We start from the raw sequence: 26,517 nt of genomic DNA on the forward strand, positions 1-26,517 counted from the left end.
GAAGGAGTCTCCAGTTTGTTTTAGCTTCAGCTATTTGTGATCTGAGGGATTCAGATTCACCTTGGAGGGACTGTATCCTTCTTGATAGATGCGCCATCGTTTCATCCTGTTGACCATGTTGAGCCTTCTGTGCTTTGAGCTCTTCTTGTAGAAAGAGCATTTCAACGCCATGGCTGGATTCAGGCCTATGCAGCTTTTCGTCGGTTGCCTCCAGCTGTTGTGCTTCTCTTGAACCCTTCTCAAACCTGCAATCCTTTAAAGATGATTCTAAGCCTTCATGTTCTTTTTCAACAAGGCTCACTTTTTCAAGAAGTCCACATTTTGCCTCAATAAGTCCAGCAAGATTTAGAGCCAGCCTTTTTTCTCTTCCCACGTAAAGCCTGCTATGAAGCGACTGAAAAACTCTCCAGAAAAGTGAGACAACAGCAAAAAATCCAAGAGCTGTACACATCACCAACTCGCAAGGAAAGCCATAAGGAAGATGGCCTGGCTTCATGTCTTCGGACAATGCTGCCACAACCCTGGGTGCTTCTTCCAGAACCACCCACTATTATGGCTGAGAGGCCATCACGCCAAGACAGCTTTGGCTCTTGCCACCACAATCACAGCCTGCCCGGGCAGGCCAACACAGGCTGTGGACACTCAGGTGTTTGGTCAGGAACTCCAACCTGCACCAGGCAACGGAGCAGACCACTGTGATCGCCTTCAGGGGCTGAGCGTATGGTGGGTGGTGGGCGTATGGCGGTGGGAGCCATGATCAAAGGCTCCCAGGAGCCTTGTTGTGCTCAACTGCCCATCAGGGGAGTCTTGTCCGCTTCCCTACCCGGTGCATCCTCAAGTGCCACAGGTTTAGGTCCCTCCCACTCCAGCCAGAGAGAATTCCTCTCCATGCCACCCACCCCTTGATTTGGTTTAGGCCAGGCCAAGGCGGGGTTAGTAGGAAGATTCCATCCAGTCATAATAACATTCAGTTTGATGTCACTCAAATTCTAAAGCTGACTAAACTGTTCAAACAGCTTTTATGGCCTATATTGGTCTTTGTGTCCCTTGCCTTTTGTTTGAGTGACTCAGTCCTTTCCCTGCCCTTGTGCTCTCCCTATTTCCTACCTTCCTTCCTTTCTTCCTGGTTTTTCTCCTTTTCTTCTTCCTTCTTTTCTACCTCCCTCCATCCCTCCAACTTTGCCTTCCTCCCTTCCAACTTTCTCTCTCCCTTCCCTTCCTTTTCTTTTCTTGCCAGTGTTTGGGGTGAAAGTCCATGGCAGGCCAGCCCCAAGCTAGGCAAGGTCACTGCCACTGAGCTACAACATCCCCAGACCTGCTGCCACTTCCTATGCAATTAATTTGAATTATCTCTAAAGAGAAACTCTCACATTAGTCTACTTTCAAAGTAATTTCCGAAGAGTTGCTAACATGGGCATAAATCAGTTATGACAAGTCATTTTGAAAAGCACGGCACAGCTAATGTTCCTCAAAAGAAGGAGTTGAAAACTTTAGTTGGTTTTCAGGTCAGCATTTCTAGACTAGTGCAAACCCTCCTAATCCTGATCTCTCCTTAGTCCTATGATTTCTTTAAGTGTCCCCTTTGCTCCTGTTCATGGAGTCATGTGTACAGAAATTATACCTGGTTCTATTGAACTCTACTTAATTCTTTCTCACCTCTGTGCTCCTTTTGCCAAGTCACTCCTCAACACTTACTGTAACCCTTTCAATTTTTTGTCCATTTTCATTTAAAAAACTCTTTCAAAAATTGAACCATTTCGCATGCAGATACAGTCTTCTTGATCTGCTATTAATCCCCCACTACTGACATTGTAAGTTATTGAAATGTACACTTCCAGACCGTTTTCAGATTTTTGATTTCTGTATATCTATCTGTCTATCTATTTACAAACATAACATGGTATTCTGAAAGTATCGTTCTGCTTTTGGAGCTCTACATTGTGTTTTTCAGAAGCAGGCCTATTACACAGAGATGAATCCATGTTACCTAGATTGAGTTCAAACCGGAATGTGCACTCTGATTCCCATTATATTGTTCTACCTACTAATGGACAGTTCAGTTATATCCAGACCTCACCACCTCCCCCATTAAGTAAAACCCTTGTGAAGAGACATGTAGATGCCTTTATGAACATATTGATAATTTTTCATGGCAGTGTTTTCCAAAAACCAGTTAGTAAAATCAATTTATTCGTTTGCAGCCTGAAATTACCTTCATTCCAGTTTACTGGTATAAGAACCGCAGTGTATCAGCAACAATTCTCCAATAGTAGTTCAGGCAGTAGTCATTCTAGATAACAATCAGTGCCGGATCCTCCATGTATTTTACACAGCCCATGACAGGGGACATCCGTCCACTCGTTTAGAACAACTGATGTTTTACGCTGGCCATTTAGGTTTATTTAAAGGAGTGGTTAGAAAACAGGTGAGACAGACTGATTAGATTCAGTATGTATGTTGGCTTTGTTTTTCTAGGCCTGAATTTTTCACATTTCAATTAATTGTAGGTTAAGTATCAGGCAGATTCTTCACTGGGCTTCAAATGTGATAAAGTTGCTACTTATTTTTAAGAAGGCCGTTGCAATCCTGCATTTATTTTACACCTCAGTGCTTGTTTTACACACAAGCACACACGCCCACACACCACACACATCAACAAACACACAAACACATAATTAGAGCACATTTAACACTCAAATAAAGCTTAACCTACTAATTCATAACTAGGGTATTTTTTTAATAAGTATTGTGTCTTGGTCTCTACTGGGGAAACATTGTTCAATGTGAGTTCTCTGGTTTGTTGTAGGGCACTGAATGTTCACTTGTTGGCAATGATATAGAAATGGGGAGTAAGAGTTTAAAAGTTTTTACAGTAGGTAGGCAGAGTCAGAGTATGGAATCTAAGAATAAGAAATTGGGGAATTTCCTCTTTGTTTCTTCATTTCAATCTCCTAATAATTCATGTATATTTTCCAAAAGGCTCCCAGAAAACAAGGACTAGGTCAATCCACATATCAGTGAACCATAGCAGAATGCGATTCTGAATTTCATATAAACAGTCATAAAATCAAAAAGACAGGTGCTGGGGTTTTGGCTCAGCACTAGAGTGCCGGCTTCACACTTTCAAAGGTCCTGAGTTGGATCCCCAACACCATGTGTGAAAGGAATGAATGAACCAATGCATGAGTGTATGAGGAATGAAGTAAAGGTATAAGGAGGAGGAGGAAGAGGAGGAGGAGGAGGAGAAATAGAAGAAGATGATGAGTAATTTGACAGAAGGGAAAAAGGGGAGGAGAGTGAGTTTAAAGTGTGGTTTCCAATTCCCAAACGTTAAATTACAGCAGACGGGATAGAGAGAGAAGATGGGAGGGCAGGAGAGGGGGGATAGTAGAGGCCAGAAAAGGTAGCAGAATACAACAGTTACTAATATGGCATTTTGTAAAAACGTGGATGTGTAAACAATGTGATTGTGCAATCTGAATATGGGGTCCAAATGGGAGTTCATAACTCACTTGAATCTAATGTAGGAAATATGGTATCTCAAGAGCTATGTAAGGTTTTAAGCAACCAATATAAAAAAGAGGTCTTCATTTTTCTTTGTAGTTGAGATCTCCTGTTTCCGTGACAGGTTTAGTTGTGTTCTCTCCTTTAGTCCTCCCATGCTCTAGTTATTCTGATATGGAAAACTAGCTGAAATGCCCAACCAGTCTCTAAATCAGTGACACTTTTTCATTAAGCCTAAAGTCACTTTACATTTGCTACAGTCATCCTAAATACACTTCTTTGTTGGGAGTTTAAAAGATATTTCCATCAGCTAGATTACAAGTACCTAGAACTCCCATTCTTGTTTATGTAAGAGTGGCTTCATCAGATTAAATGCTGTTCTCTGGAATGACATAAAATAGGAATAATTTACTCGTAAGATTCCTACGTAAACCATCTTTATTTACAAAATAGTATCTTAAGAATTATTGTTTCATTGAGCTTCAATTGGAGCCAAAGTATAGTCAATTACTGAAGTAAAAGCAGTTACTTAAAAACTAAAAATGAGAGATAAGTCAAATTACATTTGAAGAGAGAGCAACAGCATGAGGTTTCTTGTTTGGTTCTGGATGTTGAGTAACAGGCTCATTTGCAGGTGGAAGGAACCCTTCAGGGAACTCACTTGTACTTTCAGAATGGGGGTGTAGAGGGCTGAATTCCAGCTCTTGGGGGAAGATTGTGAGGAAAACCCCCTGCCTGCATAGACACTTCGCATTGGAAATGGAGTGGGTGGCGGGTCAGGTGGAACATAATCTCCAGGTTCCCAGACAAGTTTCCTGGGAGAGGTGGAGGAAAAAAAAGGTCCTCTTCTCATGAACTGACTCCTTGGGTCAACTGGAAACAAGGCACCTCTGACTGGAGGGAAAGGTGCCAACACAGAGCCGGAGCCAGTTGCTTGGTTTTCAGCATGGAGAGGTGAATCAGGCACATCAGAGTCCAAAGGAGGCATATTAGGAATTCTGTGTTCTGATGGTCCCGATGCTCTACCACAATTTGAGTAAAACCTATCTTGCCTTTGTAGAGGAAGACGTGCATCAGAAGAATATGGTTGGCCTGGCGGAGGGATCATCAGCCTGCTGGCCTGTTCCCCTGGAGGAGAGAGGGGCCTAGTCTGAGAAGGTGCTCTCTGAAAATCAGTGAACTTATGACAGCTGGATTCTCTTCCTTTACTGCTAGTCGCATGGTCCAGAGGATTCTCCAGGGCCCCTTGACCCTCCTCCTCCTCCCACTGGAGTGAAAGGTGAGAGTGTGAGTGGACCACTCTTTTCCAAATGAGGAGGTCTCCTTTCAGATGAAGGGTGACCTATTGGTGAGGGCCCATTTGGAGAAGGCTTTCTGCCCATTGCTGAGTTGGAAACATCCAGTGCATCATAGGGATCTTTTTCTACAAGTTCAAATCTAAGCTCCTTCTCAGTTAATTTTTGTCTGTTGCGTGCATTTTGTTTCCTGAAATAACTGAGGTTTCTTTCAGCAATCCGAGCTGCCAACTCACTAGCATGTGCTTTTTTCTCAGAGGAAATAATCTTCCCCAGACAGGAATGAATGGTACTCTGCAATTGTTCTTCAAGATATTGGGCTCTCTTTCGGTAGGTCTCCAGCTCTTTTATTGTATGGCTCATCTTTTCTTCGACTTTCGAAAGTTTCTCCTCTTGCTCCACCCGGTAGTTTTCCTCCACTCTTAATTTCCTGTGCAGTTTCATCATATTTTCTTGATAGCGTTCCATCATGACTTTGAAGTTCTTCTTTAGGGTCTTATTCTTACTTTGCAGCTGTGCATTTTCTGACTGCAAGGATGCCTGTTCAGTCTGCAGACTTTTAAGGTGTTCTGTAAGGTCTTCCGTGGTTTTCTCCATTTCAGATGAGAAAGTACATTTTTGAATTCTTCCTCCTTCCAAGATTTCTAAGGAGTCCTTTAGCTTATCACCATAAACCAGGTTCCTCAAAGCTCCTTTGGACTCATCCTCCAAGTGAGCACCAATTTCGGGTTCACTCGTCTTTCCCAGTTCCAGGTGACCACCATCCCGTTGAGCTCCCAGGCTTGGAGAAGATCTATCCTTCATCTTCAGCAAGCATTCACTCAGAGGCTCCATGTGATTTTCTGTGTCCCTTAAAACTTGTTCTCCAGCTACTTTAGAGTCCTCTAATATGATTTTTGCTTTATATTGGACACCTCCTTGTTCCCTCTGTGCTTCAGCTTCTCCTCGTATTGTTGTTCTCTGCGTTTGCGGAAGTAGGGATCCTTCATTCGAAACCTCTTTGATTGCCAGCTTCAGTTCTTCCTCATTCACTTGAAGGAGTCTCCAGTTTGTTTTAGCTTCAGCTATTTGTGATCTGAGGGATTCAGATTCACCTTGGAGGGACTGTATCCTTCTTGATAGATGTGCCATCGTTTCATCCTGTTGACCATGTTGAGCCTTCTGTGCTTTGAGCTCTTCTTGTAGAAAGAGCATTTCAACGCCATGGCTGGATTCAGGCCTATGCAGCTTTTCGTCGGTTGCCTCCAGCTGTTGTGCTTCTCTTGAACCCTTCTCAAACCTGCAATCCTTTAAAGATGATTCTAAGCCTTCATGTTCTTTTTCAACAAGGCTCACTTTTTCAAGAAGTCCACATTTTGCCTCAATAAGTCCAGCAAGATTTAGAGCCAGCCTTTTTTCTCTTCCCACGTAAAGCCTGCTATGAAGCGACTGAAAAACTCTCCAGAAAAGTGAGACAACAGCAAAAAATCCAAGAGCTGTACACATCACCAACTCGCAAGGAAAGCCATAAGGAAGATGGCCTGGCTTCATGTCTTCGGACAATGCTGCCACAACCCTGGGTGCTTCTTCCAGAACCACCCACTATTATGGCTGAGAGGCCATCACGCCAAGACAGCTTTGGCTCTTGCCACCACAATCACAGCCTGCCCGGGCAGGCCAACACAGGCTGTGGACACTCAGGTGTTTGGTCAGGAACTCCAACCTGCACCAGGCAACGGAGCAGACCACTGTGATCGCCTTCAGGGGCTGAGCGTATGGTGGGTGGTGGGCGTATGGCGGTGGGAGCCATGATCAAAGGCTCCCAGGAGCCTTGTTGTGCTCAACTGCCCATCAGGGGAGTCTTGTCCGCTTCCCTACCCGGTGCATCCTCAAGTGCCACAGGTTTAGGTCCCTCCCACTCCAGCCAGAGAGAATTCCTCTCCATGCCACCCACCCCTTGATTTGGTTTAGGCCAGGCCAAGGCGGGGTTAGTAGGAAGATTCCATCCAGTCATAATAACATTCAGTTTGATGTCACTCAAATTCTAAAGCTGACTAAACTGTTCAAACAGCTTTTATGGCCTATATTGGTCTTTGTGTCCCTTGCCTTTTGTTTGAGTGACTCAGTCCTTTCCCTGCCCTTGTGCTCTCCCTATTTCCTACCTTCCTTCCTTTCTTCCTGGTTTTTCTCCTTTTCTTCTTCCTTCTTTTCTACCTCCCTCCATCCCTCCAACTTTGCCTTCCTCCCTTCCAACTTTCTCTCTCCCTTCCCTTCCTTTTCTTTTCTTGCCAGTGTTTGGGGTGAAAGTCCATGGCAGGCCAGCCCCAAGCTAGGCAAGGTCACTGCCACTGAGCTACAACATCCCCAGACCTGCTGCCACTTCCTATGCAATTAATTTGAATTATCTCTAAAGAGAAACTCTCACATTAGTCTACTTTCAAAGTAATTTCCGAAGAGTTGCTAACATGGGCATAAATCAGTTATGACAAGTCATTTTGAAAAGCACGGCACAGCTAATGTTCCTCAAAAGAAGGAGTTGAAAACTTTAGTTGGTTTTCAGGTCAGCATTTCTAGACTAGTGCAAACCCTCCTAATCCTGATCTCTCCTTAGTCCTATGATTTCTTTAAGTGTCCCCTTTGCTCCTGTTCATGGAGTCATGTGTACAGAAATTATACCTGGTTCTATTGAACTCTACTTAATTCTTTCTCACCTCTGTGCTCCTTTTGCCAAGTCACTCCTCAACACTTACTGTAACCCTTTCAATTTTTTGTCCATTTTCATTTAAAAAACTCTTTCAAAAATTGAACCATTTCGCATGCAGATACAGTCTTCTTGATCTGCTATTAATCCCCCACTACTGACATTGTAAGTTATTGAAATGTACACTTCCAGACCGTTTTCAGATTTTTGATTTCTGTATATCTATCTGTCTATCTATTTACAAACATAACATGGTATTCTGAAAGTATCGTTCTGCTTTTGGAGCTCTACATTGTGTTTTTCAGAAGCAGGCCTATTATACAGAGATGAATCCATGTTACCTAGATTGAGTTCAAACCAGAATGTGCACTCTGATTCCCATTATATTGTTCTACCTACTAATGGACAGTTCAGTTATATCCAGACCTCACCACCTCCCCCATTAAGTAAAACCCTTGTGAAGAGACATGTAGATGCCTTTATGAACATATTGATAATTTTTCATGGCAGTGTTTTCCAAAAACCAGTTAGTAAAATCAATTTATTCGTTTGCAGCCTGAAATTACCTTCATTCCAGTTTACTGGTATAAGAACCGCAGTGTATCAGCAACAATTCTCCAATAGTAGTTCAGGCAGAAATCATTCTAGATAACAATCAGTGCCGGATCCTCCATGTATTTTACACAGCCCATGACAGGGGACATCCGTCCACTCGTTTAGAACAACTGATGTTTTACGCTGGCCATTTAGGTTTATTTAAAGGAGTGGTTAGAAAACAGGTGAGACAGACTGATTAGATTCAGTATGTATGTTGGCTTTGTTTTTCTAGGCCTGAATTTTTCACATTTCAATTAATTGTAGGTTAAGTATCAGGCAGATTCTTCACTGGGCTTCAAATGTGATAAAGTTGCTACTTATTTTTAAGAAGGCCGTTGCAATCCTGCATTTATTTTACACCTCAGTGCTTGTTTTACACACAAGCACACACGCCCACACACCACACACATCAACAAACACACAAACACATAATTAGAGCACATTTAACACTCAAATAAAGCTTAACCTACTAATTCATAACTAGGGTATTTTTTTAATAAGTATTGTGTCTTGGTCTCTACTGGGGAAACATTGTTCAATGTGAGTTCTCTGGTTTGTTGTAGGGCACTGAATGTTCACTTGTTGGCAATGATATAGAAATGGGGAGTAAGAGTTTAAAAGTTTTTACAGTAGGTAGGCAGAGTCAGAGTATGGAATCTAAGAATAAGAAATTGGGGAATTTCCTCTTTGTTTCTTCATTTCAATCTCCTAATAATTCATGTATATTTTCCAAAAGGCTCCCAGAAAACAAGGACTAGGTCAATCCACATATCAGTGAACCATAGCAGAATGCGATTCTGAATTTCATATAAACAGTCATAAAATCAAAAAGACAGGTGCTGGGGTTTTGGCTCAGCACTAGAGTGCCGGCTTCACACTTTCAAAGGTCCTGAGTTTGATCCCCAACACCATGTGTGAAAGGAATGAATGAACCAATGCATGAGTGTATGAGGAATGAAGTAAAGGTATAAGGAGGAGGAGGAAGAGGAGGAGGAGGAGGAGAAATAGAAGAAGATGATGAGTAATTTGACAGAAGGGAAAAAGGGGAGGAGAGTGAGTTTAAAGTGTGGTTTCCAATTCCCAAACGTTAAATTACAGCAGACGGGATAGAGAGAGAAGATGGGAGGGCAGGAGAGGGGGGATAGTAGAGGCCAGAAAAGGTAGCAGAATACAACAGTTACTAATATGGCATTTTGTAAAAACGTGGATGTGTAAACAATGTGATTGTGCAATCTGAATATGGGGTCCAAATGGGAGTTCATAACTCACTTGAATCTAATGTAGGAAATATGGTATCTCAAGAGCTATGTAAGGTTTTAAGCAACCAATATAAAAAAGAGGTCTTCATTTTTCTTTGTAGTTGAGATCTCCTGTTTCCGTGACAGGTTTAGTTGTGTTCTCTCCTTTAGTCCTCCCATGCTCTAGTTATTCTGATATGGAAAACTAGCTGAAATGCCCAACCAGTCTCTAAATCAGTGACACTTTTTCATTAAGCCTAAAGTCACTTTACATTTGCTACAGTCATCCTAAATACACTTCTTTGTTGGGAGTTTAAAAGATATTTCCATCAGCTAGATTACAAGTACCTAGAACTCCCATTCTTGTTTATGTAAGAGTGGCTTCATCAGATTAAATGCTGTTCTCTGGAATGACATAAAATAGGAATAATTTACTCGTAAGATTCCTACGTAAACCATCTTTATTTACAAAATAGTATCTTAAGAATTATTGTTTCATTGAGCTTCAATTGGAGCCAAAGTATAGTCAATTACTGAAGTAAAAGCAGTTACTTAAAAACTAAAAATGAGAGATAAGTCAAATTACATTTGAAGAGAGAGCAACAGCATGAGGTTTCTTGTTTGGTTCTGGATGTTGAGTAACAGGCTCATTTGCAGGTGGAAGGAACCCTTCAGGGAACTCACTTGTACTTTCAGAATGGGGGTGTAGAGGGCTGAATTCCAGCTCTTGGGGGAAGATTGTGAGGAAAACCCCCTGCCTGCATAGACACTTCGCATTGGAAATGGAGTGGGTGGCGGGTCAGGTGGAACATAATCTCCAGGTTCCCAGACAAGTTTCCTGGGAGAGGTGGAGGAAAAAAAAGGTCCTCTTCTCATGAACTGACTCCTTGGGTCAACTGGAAACAAGGCACCTCTGACTGGAGGGAAAGGTGCCAACACAGAGCCAGAGCCAGTGGCTTGGTTTTCAGCATGGAGAGGTGAATCAGGAACATCAGAGTCCAAAGGAGGCATATTAGGAATTCTGTGTTCTGAGGGTCCCGATGCTCTACCACAATTTGAGTAAAACCTATCTTGCCTTTGTAGAGGAAGACGTGCATCAGAAGAATATGGTTGGCCTGGCGGAGGGATCATCAGCCTGCTGGCCTGTTCCCCTGGAGGAGAGAGGGGCCTAGTCTGAGAAGGTGCTCTCTGAAAATCAGTGAACTTATGACAGCTGGATTCTCTTCCTTTACTGCTAGTCGCATGGTCCAGAGGATTCTCCAGGGCCCCTTGACCCTCCTCCTCCTCCCACTGGAGTGAAAGGTGAGAGTGTGAGTGGACCACTCTTTTCCAAATGAGGAGGTCTCCTTTCAGATGAAGGGTGACCTATTGGTGAGGGCCCATTTGGAGAAGGCTTTCTGCCCATTGCTGAGTTGGAAACATCCAGTGCATCATAGGGATCTTTTTCTACAAGTTCAAATCTAAGCTCCTTCTCAGTTAATTTTTGTCTGTTGCGTGCATTTTGTTTCCTGAAATAACTGAGGTTTCTTTCAGCAATCCGAGCTGCCAACTCACTAGCATGTGCTTCTTTCTCAGAGGAAATAATCTTCCCCAGACAGGAATGAATGGTACTCTGCAATTGTTCTTCAAGATATTGGGCTCTCTTTCGGTAGGTCTCCAGCTCTTTTATTGTATGGCTCATCTTTTCTTCGACTTTCGAAAGTTTCTCCTCTTGCTCCACCCGGTAGTTTTCCTCCACTCTTAATTTCCTGTGCAGTTTCATCATATTTTCTTGATAGCGTTCCATCATGACTTTGAAGTTCTTCTTTAGGGTCTTATTCTTACTTTGCAGCTGTGCATTTTCTGACTGCAAGGATGCCTGTTCAGTCTGCAGACTTTTAAGGTGTTCTGTAAGGTCTTCCGTGGTTTTCTCCATTTCAGATGAGAAAGTACATTTTTGAATTCTTCCTCCTTCCAAGATTTCTAAGGAGTCCTTTAGCTTATCACCATAAACCAGGTTCCTCAAAGCTCCTTTGGACTCATCCTCCAAGTGAGCACCAATTTCGGGTTCACTCGTCTTTCCCAGTTCCAGGTGACCACCATCCCGTTGAGCTCCCAGGCTTGGAGAAGATCTATCCTTCATCTTCAGCAAGCATTCACTCAGAGGCTCCATGTGATTTTCTGTGTCCCTTAAAACTTGTTCTCCAGCTACTTTAGAGTCCTCTAATATGATTTTTGCTTTATATTGGACACCTCCTTGTTCCCTCTGTGCTTCAGCTTCTCCTCGTATTGTTGTTCTCTGCATTTGCGGAAGTGGGGATCCTTCATTCGAAACCTCTTTGATTGCCAGCTTCAGTTCTTCCTCATTCACTTGAAGGAGTCTCCAGTTTGTTTTAGCTTCAGCTATTTGTGATCTGAGGGATTCAGATTCACCTTGGAGGGACTGTATCCTTCTTGATAGATGCGCCATCGTTTCATCCTGTTGACCATGTTGAGCCTTCTGTGCTTTGAGCTCTTCTTGTAGAAAGAGCATTTCAACGCCATGGCTGGATTCAGGCCTATGCAGCTTTTCGTCGGTTGCCTCCAGCTGTTGTGCTTCTCTTGAACCCTTCTCAAACCTGCAATCCTTTAAAGATGATTCTAAGCCTTCATGTTCTTTTTCAACAAGGCTCACTTTTTCAAGAAGTCCACATTTTGCCTCAATAAGTCCAGCAAGATTTAGAGCCAGCCTTTTTTCTCTTCCCACGTAAAGCCTGCTATGAAGCGACTGAAAAACTCTCCAGAAAAGTGAGACAACAGCAAAAAATCCAAGAGCTGTACACATCACCAACTCGCAAGGAAAGCCATAAGGAAGATGGCCTGGCTTCATGTCTTCGGACAATGCTGCCACAACCCTGGGTGCTTCTTCCAGAACCACCCACTATTATGGCTGAGAGGCCATCACGCCAAGACAGCTTTGGCTCTTGCCACCACAATCACAGCCTGCCCGGGCAGGCCAACACAGGCTGTGGACACTCAGGTGTTTGGTCAGGAACTCCAACCTGCACCAGGCAACGGAGCAGACCACTGTGATCGCCTTCAGGGGCTGAGCGTATGGTGGGTGGTGGGCGTATGGCGGTGGGAGCCATGATCAAAGGCTCCCAGGAGCCTTGTTGTGCTCAACTGCCCATCAGGGGAGTCTTGTCCGCTTCCCTACCCGGTGCATCCTCAAGTGCCACAGGTTTAGGTCCCTCCCACTCCAGCCAGAGAGTATGATGAATGAAGTAAAGGTATAAGAAGGAGGAGGAAGAGGAGGAGGAGGAGGAGAAATAGAAGAAGATGATGAGTAATTTGACAGAAGGGAAAAAGGGGAGGAGAGTGAGTTTAAAGTGTGGTTTCCAATTCGCAAACGTTAAATTACAGCAGATGGGATAGAGAGAGAAGATGGGAGGGCAGGAGAGGGGGGATAGTAGAGGCCAGAAAAGGTAGCAGAATACAACAGTTACTAATATGGCATTTTGTAAAAACGTGGATGTGTAAACAATGTGATTGTGCAATCTGAATATGGGGTCCAAATGGGAGTTCATAACTCACTTGAATTTAATGTAGGAAATATGGTATCTCAAGAGCTATGTAAGGTTTTAAGCAACCAATATAAAAAAGAGGTCTTCATTTTTCTTTGTAGTTGAGATCTCCTGTTTCCGTGACATGTTTAGTTGTGTTCTCTCCTTTAGTCCTCCCATGCTCTAGTTATTCTGATATGGAAAAACTAGCTGAAATGCCCAACCAGTCTCTAAATCAGTGACACTTTTTCATTAAGCCTAAAGTCACTTTACATTTGCTACAGTCATCCTAAATACACTTCTTTGTTGGGAGTTTAAAAGATATTTCCATCAGCTAGATTACAAGTACCTAGAACTCCCATTCTTGTTTATGTAAGAGTGGCTTCATCAGATTAAATGCTGTTTTCTGAATGACATAAAATAGGAATAATTTACTCGTAAGATTCCTACGTAAACCATCTTTATTTACAAAATAGTATCTTAAGAATTATTGTTTCATTGAGCTTCAATTGGAGCCAAAGTATAGTCAATTACTGAAGTAAAAGCAGTTACTTAAAAACTAAAAATGAGAGATAAGCCAAATTACATTTGAAGAGAGAGCAATAGCATGAGGTTTCTTGTTTGGTTCTGGATGTTGAGTAAGAGGCTCATTTGCAGGTGGAAGGAATCCTTCAGGGAACTCACTTGTACTTTCAGAATGGGGGTGTAGAGGGCTGAATTCCAGCTCTTGGGGGAAGATTGTGAGGAAAACCCCCTGCCTGCATAGACACTTCGCATTGGAAATGGAGTGGGTGGCGGGTCAGGTGGAACATAATCTCCAGGTTCCCAGACAAGTTTCCTGGGAGAGGTGGAGGAAAAAAAAAGGTCCTCTTCTCATGAACTGACTCCTTGGGTCAACTGGAAACAAGGCACCTCTGACTGGAGGGAAAGGTGCCAACACAGAGCCAGAGCCAGTGGCTTGGTTTTCAGCATGGAGAGGTGAATCAGGCACATCAGAGTCCAAAAGAGGCATATTAGGAATTCTGTGTTCTGCTGGTCCCGATGCTCTACCACAATTTGAGTAAAACCTATCTTGCCTTTGTAGAGGAAGACGTGCATCAGAAGAATATGGTTGGCCTGGCGGAGGGATCATCAGCCTGCTGGCTAGTTCCCCTGGAGGAGAGAGGGGCCCAGTCTGAGAAGGTGCTCTCTGAAAATCAGTGAACTTATGACAGCTGGATCTCTTCCTTTACTGCTAGTCGCATGGTCCAGAGGATTCTCCAGGGCCCCTTGACCCTCCTCCTCCTCCCACTGGAGTGAAAGGTGAGAGTGTGAGTGGACCACTCTTTTGCAAATGAGGAGGTCTCCTTTCAGATGAAGGGTGACCTATTGGTGAGGGCCCATTTCGAGAAGGCTTTCTGCCCATTGCTGAGTTGGAAACATCCAGTGCATCATAGGGATCTTTTTCTACAAGTTCAAATCTAAGCTCCTTCTCAGTTAATTTTTGTCGTTGCATGCATTTTGTTTCCTGAAATAACTGAGGTTTCTTTCAGCAATCCGAGCTGCCAACTCACTAGCATGTGCTTCTTTCTCAGAGGAAATAATCTTCCCCAGACAGGAATGAATGGTACTCTGCAATTGTTCTTCAAGATATTGGGCTCTCTTTCGGTAGGTCTCCAGCTCTTTTATTGTATGGCTCATCTTTTCTTCGACTTTGGAAAGTTTCTCCTCTTGCTCCACATGGTAGTTTTCCTCCACTCTTAATTTCCTGTGCAGTTTCATCATATTTTCTTGATAGCGTTCCATCATGACTTTAACGTTCTTCTGTAGGGTCTCATTCTCACTTTGCAGCTGTGCATTTTCTGACTGCAAGGATACCTGTTCAGTCTGCAGACTTTTAAGGTGTTCTGTAAGGTCTTCCGTGGTTTTCTCCACTTCAGAAAGAAAGTACATTTTTGAATTCTTCCTCCTTCCAAGATTTCTAAGGAGGCCTCTAGCTTATCACCATAAACCAGGTTCCTCAAAGCTCCTTTGGACTCATCCTCCAAGTGAGCACCAATTTCGGGTTCACTCGTCTTTCCCAGTTTCAGGTGACCACCATCCCTTTGGGCTCCCAGGCTTGGAGAAGATCTATCCATCATCTTCAGCAAGCATTCACTCAGAGACTCCATGTGATTTTCTGTGTCCCTTAGAACTTGTTCTCCAGGTACTTTAGAGTCCTCTAATATGATTTTTGCTGTATATTGGACACCTCCTTGTTCCCTCTGTGCTTCAGCTTCTCCTTGTATTGTTGGTCTCTGCGTTTGCGGAAGTAGGGATCCTTCATTCAAAACCTCTTTGATTGCCAGCTTCAGTTCTTCCTCATTCACTTGAAGGAGTCTACAGTTTGTTTTAGCTTCAGCTATTTGTGATCTGAGGGATTCAGATTCACCTTGGAGGGACTGTATCCTTCTTGATAGATGCGCCATCGTTTCATCCTTTTGACCATGTTGAGCCTTCTGTGCTTTGAGCTCTTCTTCTAGAAAGAGCACTTCAACGCCATGGCTGGATTCGAACCTATGCAGCTTTTCGTCGGTTGCCTCCAGCTGTCGTGCTTCTCTTGAACCCTTCTCAAACCTGCAATCCTTTAAAGATGATTCTAAGCCTTCATGTTCTTTTTCAACAAGGCTCACTTTTTCAAGAAGTCCACATTTTGCCTCAATAAGTCCAGCAAGATTTAGAGCCAGCCTTTTTTCTCTTCCCACGTAAAGCCTGCTACGAACCGACTGAAAACCTCTCCAGAAAAGTGAGAGAACAGCAAAAAATCCAAGAGCTGTACACATCACCAACTCCCAAGGAAAGCCATAAGGAAGATGGACTGGCTTCATGTCTTCGGACAATGCTGCCACAACCCTGGGTGCTTCTTCCAGAACCAGCCACTAGTATGGCTGAGAGGCAGCCCTTGGCTCCTCCATCACGCCAAGACAGCTTTGGCTCTTGCCACCACAACCACATCCTGCCCAGGCAGGCCAACACAGGCAGTGGACACTCAGATGTTTGGTCAGGAACTCCAACCTGCACCAGGCAACGGAGCAGACCACTGTGATTACAAGTACCTAGAACTCCAATTCTTGTTTATGTAAGAGTGGCTTCATCAGATTAAATGCTGTTCTCTGGAATAAAATAAAATAGGAATAATTTACTCGTAAGATTCCTTCGTAAACCATCTTTATTTACAAAATAGTACCTTAAGAATTATTGTTTCATTGAGCTTCAATTGGAGCCAAAGTATAGTCAATTACTGAAGTAAAAGGAGTTACTTAAAAACTAAAAATGAGAGATAAGTCAAATTACATTTGAAGAGAGAGCAACAGCATGAGGTTTCTTGTTTGGTTCTGGATGTTGAGTAACAGGCTCATTTGCAGGTGGAAGGAACCCTTCAGGGAACTCACTTGTACTTTCAGAATGGGGGTGTAGAGGGCTGAATTCCAGCTCTTGGGGGAAGATTGTGAGGAAAACCCCCTGCCTGCATAGACACTTCACATTGGAAATGGAGTGGGTGGCGGGTCAGGTGGAACATAATCTCCAGGTTCCCAGACAAGTTTCCTGGGAGAGGTGGAGGAAAAAAAAGGTCCTCTTCTCATGAACTGACTCCTTGGGTCAACTGGAAACAAGGTACCTCTGACTGGAGGGAAAGGTGCCAACACAGAGCCGGAGCCAGTTGCTTGGTTTTCAGCATGGAGAGGTGAATCAGGCACATCAGAGTCCAAAGGAGGCATATTAGGAATTCTGTGTTCTGATGGTCCCGATGCTCTACCACAATTTGAGTAAAACCTATCTTGCCTTTGTAGAGGAAGACGTGCATCAGAAGAATATGGTTGGCCTGGCGGAGGGATCATCAGCCTGCTGGCCTGTTCCCCTGGAGGAGAGAGGGGCCTAGTCTGAGAAGGTGCTCTCTGAAAATCAGTGAACTTATGACAGCTGGATTCTCTTCCTTTACTGCTAGTCGCATGGTCCAGAGGATTCTCCAGGGCCCCTTGACCCTCCTCCTCCTCCCACTGGAGTGAAAGGTGAGAGTGTGAGTGGACCACTCTTTTCCAAATGAGGAGGTCTCCTTTCAGATGAAGGGTGACCTATTGGTGAGGGCCCATTTGGAGAAGGCTTTCTGCCCATTGCTGAGTTGGAAACATCCAGTGCATCATAGGGATCTTTTTCTACAAGTTCAAATCTAAGCTCCTTCTCAGTTAATTTTTGTCTGTTGCGTGCATTTTGTTTCCTGAAATAACTGAGGTTTCTTTCAGCAATCCGAGCTGCCAACTCACTAGCATGTGCTTCTTTCTCAGAGGAAATAATCTTCCCCAGACAGGAATGAATGGTTCTCTGCAATTGTTCTTCAAGATATTGGGCTCTCTTTCGGTAGGTCTCCAGCTCTTTTATTGTATGGCTCATCTTTTCTTCGACTTTGGAAAGTTTCTCCTCTTGCTCCACACGGTAGTTTTCCTCCACTCTTAATTTCCTGTGCAGTTTCATCATATTTTCCTGATAGCGTTCCATCATGACTTTGAAGTTCTTCTTTAGGGTCTTATTCTTACTTTGCAGCTGTGCATTTTCTGACTGCAAGGATGCCTGTTCAGTCTGCAAACATTTAAGGTGTTCTGTAAGGTCTTCCGTGGTTTTCTCCACTTCAGATGAGAAAGTACATTTTTGAATTCTTCCTCCTTCCAAGATTTCTAAGGAGTCCTTTAGCTTATCACCATAAACCAGGTTCCTCAAAGCTCCTTTGGACTCATCCTCCAAGTGAGCACCAATTTCGGGTTCACTCGTCTTTCCCAGTTCCAGGTGACCACCATCCCGTTGAGCTCCCAGGCTTGGAGAAGATCTATCCTTCATCTTCAGCAAGCATTCACTCAGAGGCTCCATGTGATTTTCTGTGTCCCTTAAAACTTGTTCTCCAGCTACTTTAGAGTCCTCTAATATGATTTTTGCTTTATATTGGACACCTCCTTGTTCCCTCTGTGCTTCAGCTTCTCCTCGTATTGTTGTTCTCTGCGTTTGCGGAAGTAGGGATCCTTCATTCGAAACCTCTTTGATTGCCAGCTTCAGTTCTTCCTCATTCACTTGAAGGAGTCTCCAGTTTGTTTTAGCTTCAGCTATTTGTGATCTGAGGGATTCAGATTCACCTTGGAGGGACTGTATCCTTCTTGATAGATGCGCCATCGTTTCATCCTGTTGACCATGTTGAGCCTTCTGTGCTTTGAGCTCTTCTTGTAGAAAGAGCATTTCAACGCCATGGCTGGATTCAGGCCTATGCAGCTTTTCGTCGGTTGCCTCCAGCTGTTGTGCTTCTCTTGAACCCTTCTCAAACCTGCAATCCTTTAAAGATGATTCTAAGCCTTCATGTTCTTTTTCAACAAGGCTCACTTTTTCAAGAAGTCCACATTTTGCCTCAATAAGTCCAGCAAGATTTAGAGCCAGCCTTTTTTCTCTTCCCACGTAAAGCCTGCTATGAAGCGACTGAAAAACTCTCCAGAAAAGTGAGACAACAGCAAAAAATCCAAGAGCTGTACACATCACCAACTCGCAAGGAAAGCCATAAGGAAGATGGCCTGGCTTCATGTCTTCGGACAATGCTGCCACAACCCTGGGTGCTTCTTCCAGAACCACCCACTATTATGGCTGAGAGGCCATCACGCCAAGACAGCTTTGGCTCTTGCCACCACAATCACAGCCTGCCTGGGCAGGCCAACACAGGCTGTGGACACTCAGGTGTTTGGTCAGGAACTCCAACCTGCACCAGGCAACGGAGCAGACCACGGTGATCGCCTTCAGGGGCTGAGCGTATGGTGGGTAGTGGGCGTATGGCGGTGGGAGCCATGATCAAAGGCTCCCAGGAGCCTTGTTGTGCTCAACTGCCCATCAGGGGAGTCTTGTCCGCTTCCCTACCCGGTGCATCCTCAAGTGCCACAGGTTTAGGTCCCTCTCACTCCAGCCAGAGAGAATTCCTCTCCATGCCACCCACCCCTTGATTTGGTTTAGGCCAGGCCAAGGCGGGGTTAGTAGGAAGATTCCATCCAGTCATAATAACATTCAGTTTGATGTCACTCAAATTCTAAAGCTGACTAAACTGTTCAAACAGCTTTTATGGCCTATATTGGTCTTTGTGTCCCTTGCCTTTTGTTTGAGTGACTCAGTCCTTTCCCTGCCCTTGTGCTCTCCCTATTTCCTACCTTCCTTCCTTTCTTCCTGGTTTTTCTCCTTTTCTTCTTCCTTCTTTTCTACCTCCCTCCATCCCTCCAACTTTGCCTTCCTCCCTTCCAACTTTCTCTCTCCCTTCCCTTCCTTTTCTTTTCTTGCCAGTGTTTGGGGTGAAAGTCCATGGCAGGCCAGCCCCAAGCTAGGCAAGGTCACTGCCACTGAGCTACAACATCCCCAGACCTGCTGCCACTTCCTATGCAATTAATTTGAATTATCTCTAAAGAGAAACTCTCACATTAGTCTACTTTCAAAGTAATTTCCGAAGAGTTGCTAACATGGGCATAAATCAGTTATGACAAGTCATTTTGAAAAGCACGGCACAGCTAATGTTCCTCAAAAGAAGGAGTTGAAAACTTTAGTTGGTTTTCAGGTCAGCATTTCTAGACTAGTGCAAACCCTCCTAATCCTGATCTCTCCTTAGTCCTATGATTTCTTTAAGTGTCCCCTTTGCTCCTGTTCATGGAGTCATGTGTACAGAAATTATACCTGGTTCTATTGAACTCTACTTAATTCTTTCTCACCTCTGTGCTCCTTTTGCCAAGTCACTCCTCAACACTTACTGTAACCCTTTCAATTTTTTGTCCATTTTCATTTAAAAAACTCTTTCAAAAATTGAACCATTTCGCATGCAGATACAGTCTTCTTGATCTGCTATTAATCCCTCACTACTGACATTGTAAGTTATTGAAATGTACACTTCCAGACCGTTTTCAGATTTTTGATTTCTGTATATCTATCTGTCTATCTATTTACAAACATAACATGGTATTCTGAAAGTATCGTTCTGCTTTTGGAGCTCTACATTGTGTTTTTCAGAAGCAGGCCTATTACACAGAGATGAATCCATGTTACCTAGATTGAGTTCAAACCGGAATGTGCACTCTGATTCCCATTATATTGTTCTACCTACTAATGGACAGTTCAGTTATATCCAGACCTCACCACCTCCCCCATTAAGTAAAACCCTTGTGAAGAGACATGTAGATGCCTTTATGAACATATTGATAATTTTTCATGGCAGTGTTTTCCAAAAACCAGTTAGTAAAATCAATTTATTCGTTTGCAGCCTGAAATTACCTTCATTCCAGTTTACTGGAATAAGAACCGCAGTGTATCAGCAACAATTCTCCAATAGTAGTTCAGGAAGTAGTCATTCTAGATAAAAATCAGTGCCGGATCCTCCATGTATTTTACACAGCCCATGACAGGGGACATCCGTCCACTCGTTTAGAACAACTGATGTTTTACGCTGGCCATTTAGGTTTATTTAAAGGAGTGGTTAGAAAACAGGTGAGACAGACTGATTAGATTCAGTATGTATGTTGGCTTTGTTTTTCTAGGCCTGAATTTTTCACATTTCAATTAATTGTAAGTTAAGTATCAGGCAGATTCTTCACTGGGCTTCAAATGTGATAAAGTTGCTACTTATTTTTAAGAAGGCCGTTGCAATCCTGCATTTATTTTACACCTCAGTGCTTGTTTTACACACAAGCACACACGCCCACACACCACACACATCAACAAACACACAAACACATAATTAGAGCACTTTTAACACTCAAATAAAGCTTAACCTACTAATTCATAACTAGGGTATTTTTTTAATAAGTATTGTGTCTTGGTCTCTACTGGGGAAACATTGTTCAATGTGAGTTCTCTGGTTTGTTGTAGGGCACTGAATGTTCACTTGTTGGCAATGATATAGAAATGGGGAGTAAGAGTTTAAAAGTTTTTACAGTAGGTAGGCAGAGTCAGAGTATGGAATCTAAGAATAAGAAATTGGGGAATTTCCTCTTTGTTTCTTCATTTCAATCTCCTAATAATTCATGTATATTTTCCAAAAGGCTCCCAGAAAACAAGGACTAGGTCAATCCACATATCAGTGAACCATAGCAGAATGCGATTCTGAATTTCATATAAACAGTCATAAAATCAAAAAGACAGGTGCTGGGGTTTTGGCTCAGCACTAGAGTGCCGGCTTCACACTTTCAAAGGTCCTGAGTTGGATCCCCAACACCATGTGTGAAAGGAATGAATGAACCAATGCATGAGTGTATGAGGAATGAAGTAAAGGTATAAGGAGGAGGAGGAAGAGGAGGAGGAGGAGGAGAAATAGAAGAAGATGATGAGTAATTTGACAGAAGGGAAAAAGGGGAGGAGAGTGAGTTTAAAGTGTGGTTTCCAATTCCCAAACGTTAAATTACAGCAGACGGGATAGAGAGAGAAGATGGGAGGGCAGGAGAGGGGGGATAGTAGAGGCCAGAAAAGGTAGCAGAATACAACAGTTACTAATATGGCATTTTGTAAAAACGTGGATGTGTAAACAATGTGATTGTGCAATCTGAATATGGGGTCCAAATGGGAGTTCATAACTCACTTGAATCTAATGTAGGAAATATGGTATCTCAAGAGCTATGTAAGGTTTTAAGCAACCAATATAAAAAAGAGGTCTTCATTTTTCTTTGTAGTTGAGATCGCCTGTTTCCGTGACAGGTTTAGTTGTGTTCTCTCCTTTAGTCCTCCCATGCTCTAGTTATTCTGATATGGAAAAACTAGCTGAAATGCCCAACCAGTCTCTAAATCAGTGACACTTTTTCATTAAGCCTAAAGTCACTTTACATTTGCTACAGTCATCCTAAATACACTTCTTTGTTGGGAGTTTAAAAGATATTTCCATCAGCTAGATTACAAGTACCTAGAACTCCCATTCTTGTTTATGTAAGAGTGGCTTCATCAGATTAAATGCTGTTTTCTGAATGACATAAAATAGGAATAATTTACTCGTAAGATTCCTACGTAAACCATCTTTATTTACAAAATAGTATCTTAAGAATTATTGTTTCATTGAGCTTCAATTGGAGCCAAAGTATAGTCAATTACTGAAGTAAAAGCAGTTACTTAAAAACTAAAAATGAGAGATAAGCCAAATTACATTTGAAGAGAGAGCAATAGCATGAGGTTTCTTGTTTGGTTCTGGATGTTGAGTAAGAGGCTCATTTGCAGGTGGAAGGAATCCTTCAGGGAACTCACTTGTACTTTCAGAATGGGGGTGTAGAGGGCTGAATTCCAGCTCTTGGGGGAAGATTGTGAGGAAAACCCCCTGCCTGCATAGACACTTCGCATTGGAAATGGAGTGGGTGGCGGGTCAGGTGGAACATAATCTCCAGGTTCCCAGACAAGTTTCCTGGGAGAGGTGGAGGAAAAAAAAAGGTCCTCTTCTCATGAACTGACTCCTTGGGTCAACTGGAAACAAGGCACCTCTGACTGGAGGGAAAGGTGCCAACACAGAGCCAGAGCCAGTGGCTTGGTTTTCAGCATGGAGAGGTGAATCAGGCACATCAGAGTCCAAAAGAGGCATATTAGGAATTCTGTGTTCTGCTGGTCCCGATGCTCTACCACAATTTGAGTAAAACCTATCTTGCCTTTGTAGAGGAAGACGTGCATCAGAAGAATATGGTTGGCCTGGCGGAGGGATCATCAGCCTGCTGGCTAGTTCCCCTGGAGGAGAGAGGGGCCCAGTCTGAGAAGGTGCTCTCTGAAAATCAGTGAACTTATGACAGCTGGATCTCTTCCTTTACTGCTAGTCGCATGGTCCAGAGGATTCTCCAGGGCCCCTTGACCCTCCTCCTCCTCCCACTGGAGTGAAAGGTGAGAGTGTGAGTGGACCACTCTTTTGCAAATGAGGAGGTCTCCTTTCAGATGAAGGGTGACCTATTGGTGAGGGCCCATTTCGAGAAGGCTTTCTGCCCATTGCTGAGTTGGAAACATCCAGTGCATCATAGGGATCTTTTTCTACAAGTTCAAATCTAAGCTCCTTCTCAGTTAATTTTTGTCGTTGCATGCATTTTGTTTCCTGAAATAACTGAGGTTTCTTTCAGCAATCCGAGCTGCCAACTCACTAGCATGTGCTTCTTTCTCAGAGGAAATAATCTTCCCCAGACAGGAATGAATGGTACTCTGCAATTGTTCTTCAAGATATTGGGCTCTCTTTCGGTAGGTCTCCAGCTCTTTTATTGTATGGCTCATCTTTTCTTCGACTTTGGAAAGTTTCTCCTCTTGCTCCACCCGGTAGTTTTCCTCCACTCTTAATTTCCTGTGCAGTTTCATCATATTTTCTTGATAGCGTTCCTTCATGACTTTGAAGTTCTTCTTTAGGGTCTTATTCTTACTTTGCAGCTGTGCATTTTCTGACTGCAAGGATGCCTGTTCAGTCTGCAGACTTTTAAGGTGTTCTGTAAGGTCTTCCGTGGTTTTCTCCATTTCAGATGAGAAAGTACATTTTTGAATTCTTCCTCCTTCCAAGATTTCTAAGGAGTCCTTTAGCTTATCACCATAAACCAGGTTCCTCAAAGCTCCTTTGGACTCATCCTCCAAGTGAGCACCAATTTCGGGTTCACTCGTCTTTCCCAGTTCCAGGTGACCACCATCCCGTTGAGCTCCCAGGCTTGGAGAAGATCTATCCTTCATCTTCAGCAAGCATTCACTCAGAGGCTCCATGTGATTTTCTGTGTCCCTTAAAACTTGTTCTCCAGCTACTTTAGAGTCCTCTAATATGATTTTTGCTTTATATTGGACACCTCCTTGTTCCCTCTGTGCTTCAGCTTCTCCTCGTATTGTTGTTCTCTGCGTTTGCGGAAGTAGGGATCCTTCATTCGAAACCTCTTTGATTGCCAGCTTCAGTTCTTCCTCATTCACTTGAAGGAGTCTCCAGTTTGTTTTAGCTTCAGCTATTTGTGATCTGAGGGATTCAGATTCACCTTGGAGGGACTGTATCCTTCTTGATAGATGCGCCATCGTTTCATCCTGTTGACCATGTTGAGCCTTCTGTGCTTTGAGCTCTTCTTGTAGAAAGAGCATTTCAACGCCATGGCTGGATTCAGGCCTATGCAGCTTTTCGTCGGTTGCCTCCAGCTGTTGTGCTTCTCTTGAACCCTTCTCAAACCTGCAATCCTTTAAAGATGATTCTAAGCCTTCATGTTCTTTTTCAACAAGGCTCACTTTTTCAAGAAGTCCACATTTTGCCTCAATAAGTCCAGCAAGATTTAGAGCCAGCCTTTTTTCTCTTCCCACGTAAAGCCTGCTACGAACCGACTGAAAACCTCTCCAGAAAAGTGAGAGAACAGCAAAAAATCCAAGAGCTGTACACATCACCAACTCCCAAGGAAAGCCATAAGGAAGATGGACTGGCTTCATGTCTTCGGACAATGCTGCCACAACCCTGGGTGCTTCTTCCAGAACCAGCCACTAGTATGGCTGAGAGGCAGCCCTTGGCTTCTCCATCACGCCAAGACAGCTTTGGCTCTTGCCACCACAACCACAGCCTGCCCAGGAAGGCCAACACAGGCTGTGGACACTCAGGTGTTTGGTCAGGAACTCCAACCTGCACCAGGCAACGGAGCAGACCACTGTGATTACAAGTACCTAGAACTCCAATTCTTGTTTATGTAAGAGTGGCTTCATCAGATTAAATGCTGTTCTCTGGAATAAAATAAAATAGGAATAATTTACTCATAAGATTCCTACGTAAACCATCTTTATTTACAAAATAGTATCTTAAGAATTATTGTTTCATTGAGCTTCAATTGGAGCCAAAGTATAGTCAATTACTGAAGTAAAAGGAGTTACTTAAAAACTAAAAATGAGAGATAAGTCAAATTACATTTGAAGAGAGAGCAACAGCATGAGGTTTCTTGTTTGGTTCTGGATGTTGAGTAACAGGCTCATTTGCAGGTGGAAGGAACCCTTCAGGGAACTCACTTGTACTTTCAGAATGGGGGTGTAGAGGGCTGAATTCCAGCTCTTGGGGGAAGATTGTGAGGAAAACCCCCTGCCTGCATAGACACTTCGCATTGGAAATGGAGTGGGTGGCGGGTCAGGTGGAACATAATCTCCAGGTTCCCAGACAAGTTTCCTGGGAGAGTTGGAGGAAAAAAAAGGTCCTCTTCTCATGAACTGACTCCTTGGGTCAACTGGAAACAAGGCACCTCTGACTGGAGGGAAAGGTGCCAACACAGAGCCGGAGCCAGTTGCTTGGTTTTCAGCATGGAGAGGTGAATCGGGCACATCAGAGTCCAAAGGAGGCATATTAGGAATTCTGTGTTCTGATGGTCCCGATGCTCTACCACAATTTGAGTAAAACCTATCTTGCCTTTGTAGAGGAAGACGTGCATCAGAAGAATATGGTTGGCCTGGCGGAGGGATCATCAGCCTGCTGGCCTGTTCCCCTGGAGGAGAGAGGGGCCCAGTCTGAGAAGGTGCTCTCTAAAAATCAGTGAACTTATGACAGCTGGATTCTCTTCCTTTACTGCTAGTCGCATGGTCCAGAGGATTCTCCAGGGCCCCTTGACCCTCCTCCTCCTCCCACTGGAGTGAAAGGTGTGAAAGTGTGAGTGGACCACTCTTTTCCAAATGAGGAGGTCTCCTTTCAGATGAAGGGTGACCTATTGGTGAGGGCCCATTTCGAGAAGGCTTTCTGCCCATTGCTGAGTTGGAAACATCCAGTGCATCATAGGGATCTTTTTCTACAAGTTCAAATCTAAGCTCCTTCTCAGTTAATTTTTGTCTGTTGCGTGCATTTTGTTCCCTGAAATAACTGAGGTTTCTTTCAGCAATCCGAGCTGCCAACTCACTAGCATGTGCTTCTTTCTCAGAGGAAATAATCTTCCCCAGACAGGAATGAATGGTACTCTGCAATTGTTCTTCAAGATATTGGGCTGTCTTTCGGTAGGTCTCCAGCTCTTTTATTGTATGGCTCATCTTTTCTTCAACTTTGGAAAGTTTCTCCGCTTGCTCCACACGGTAGTTTTCCTCCACTCTTAATTTCCTGTGCAGTTTCATCATATTTTCTTGATAGCGTTCCATCATGACTTTGAAGTTCTTCTTTAGGGTCTTATTCTTACTTTGCAGCTGTGCATTTTCTGACTGCAAGGATGCCTGTTCAGTCTGCAGACTTTTAAGGTGTTCTGTAAGGTCTTCCGTGGTTTTCTCCACTTCAGATGAGAAAGTACATTTTTGAATTCTTCCTCCTTCCAAGATTTCTAAGGAGTCCTTTAGCTTATCACCATAAACCAGGTTCCTCAAAGCTCCTTTGGACTCATCCTCCAAGTGAGCACCAATTTCGGGTTCACTCGTCTTTCCCAGTTCCAGGTGACCACCATCCCGTTGAGCTCCCAGGCTTGGAGAAGATCTATCCTTCATCTTCAGCAAGCATTCACTCAGAGGCTCCATGTGATTTTCTGTGTCCCTTAAAACTTGTTCTCCAGCTACTTTAGAGTCCTCTAATATGATTTTTGCTTTATATTGGACACCTCCTTGTTCCCTCTGTGCTTCAGCTTCTCCTCGTATTGTTGTTCTCTGCGTTTGCGGAAGTAGGGATCCTTCATTCGAAACCTCTTTGATTGCCAGCTTCAGTTCTTCCTCATTCACTTGAAGGAGTCTCCAGTTTGTTTTAGCTTCAGCTATTTGTGATC

The sequence above is a fragment of the Callospermophilus lateralis genome, unplaced genomic scaffold (genome assembly GCF_048772815.1).
Source record: "Callospermophilus lateralis isolate mCalLat2 unplaced genomic scaffold, mCalLat2.hap1 Scaffold_73, whole genome shotgun sequence".
In the NCBI taxonomy this organism is placed as follows: Eukaryota; Metazoa; Chordata; class Mammalia; order Rodentia; family Sciuridae; genus Callospermophilus; species Callospermophilus lateralis.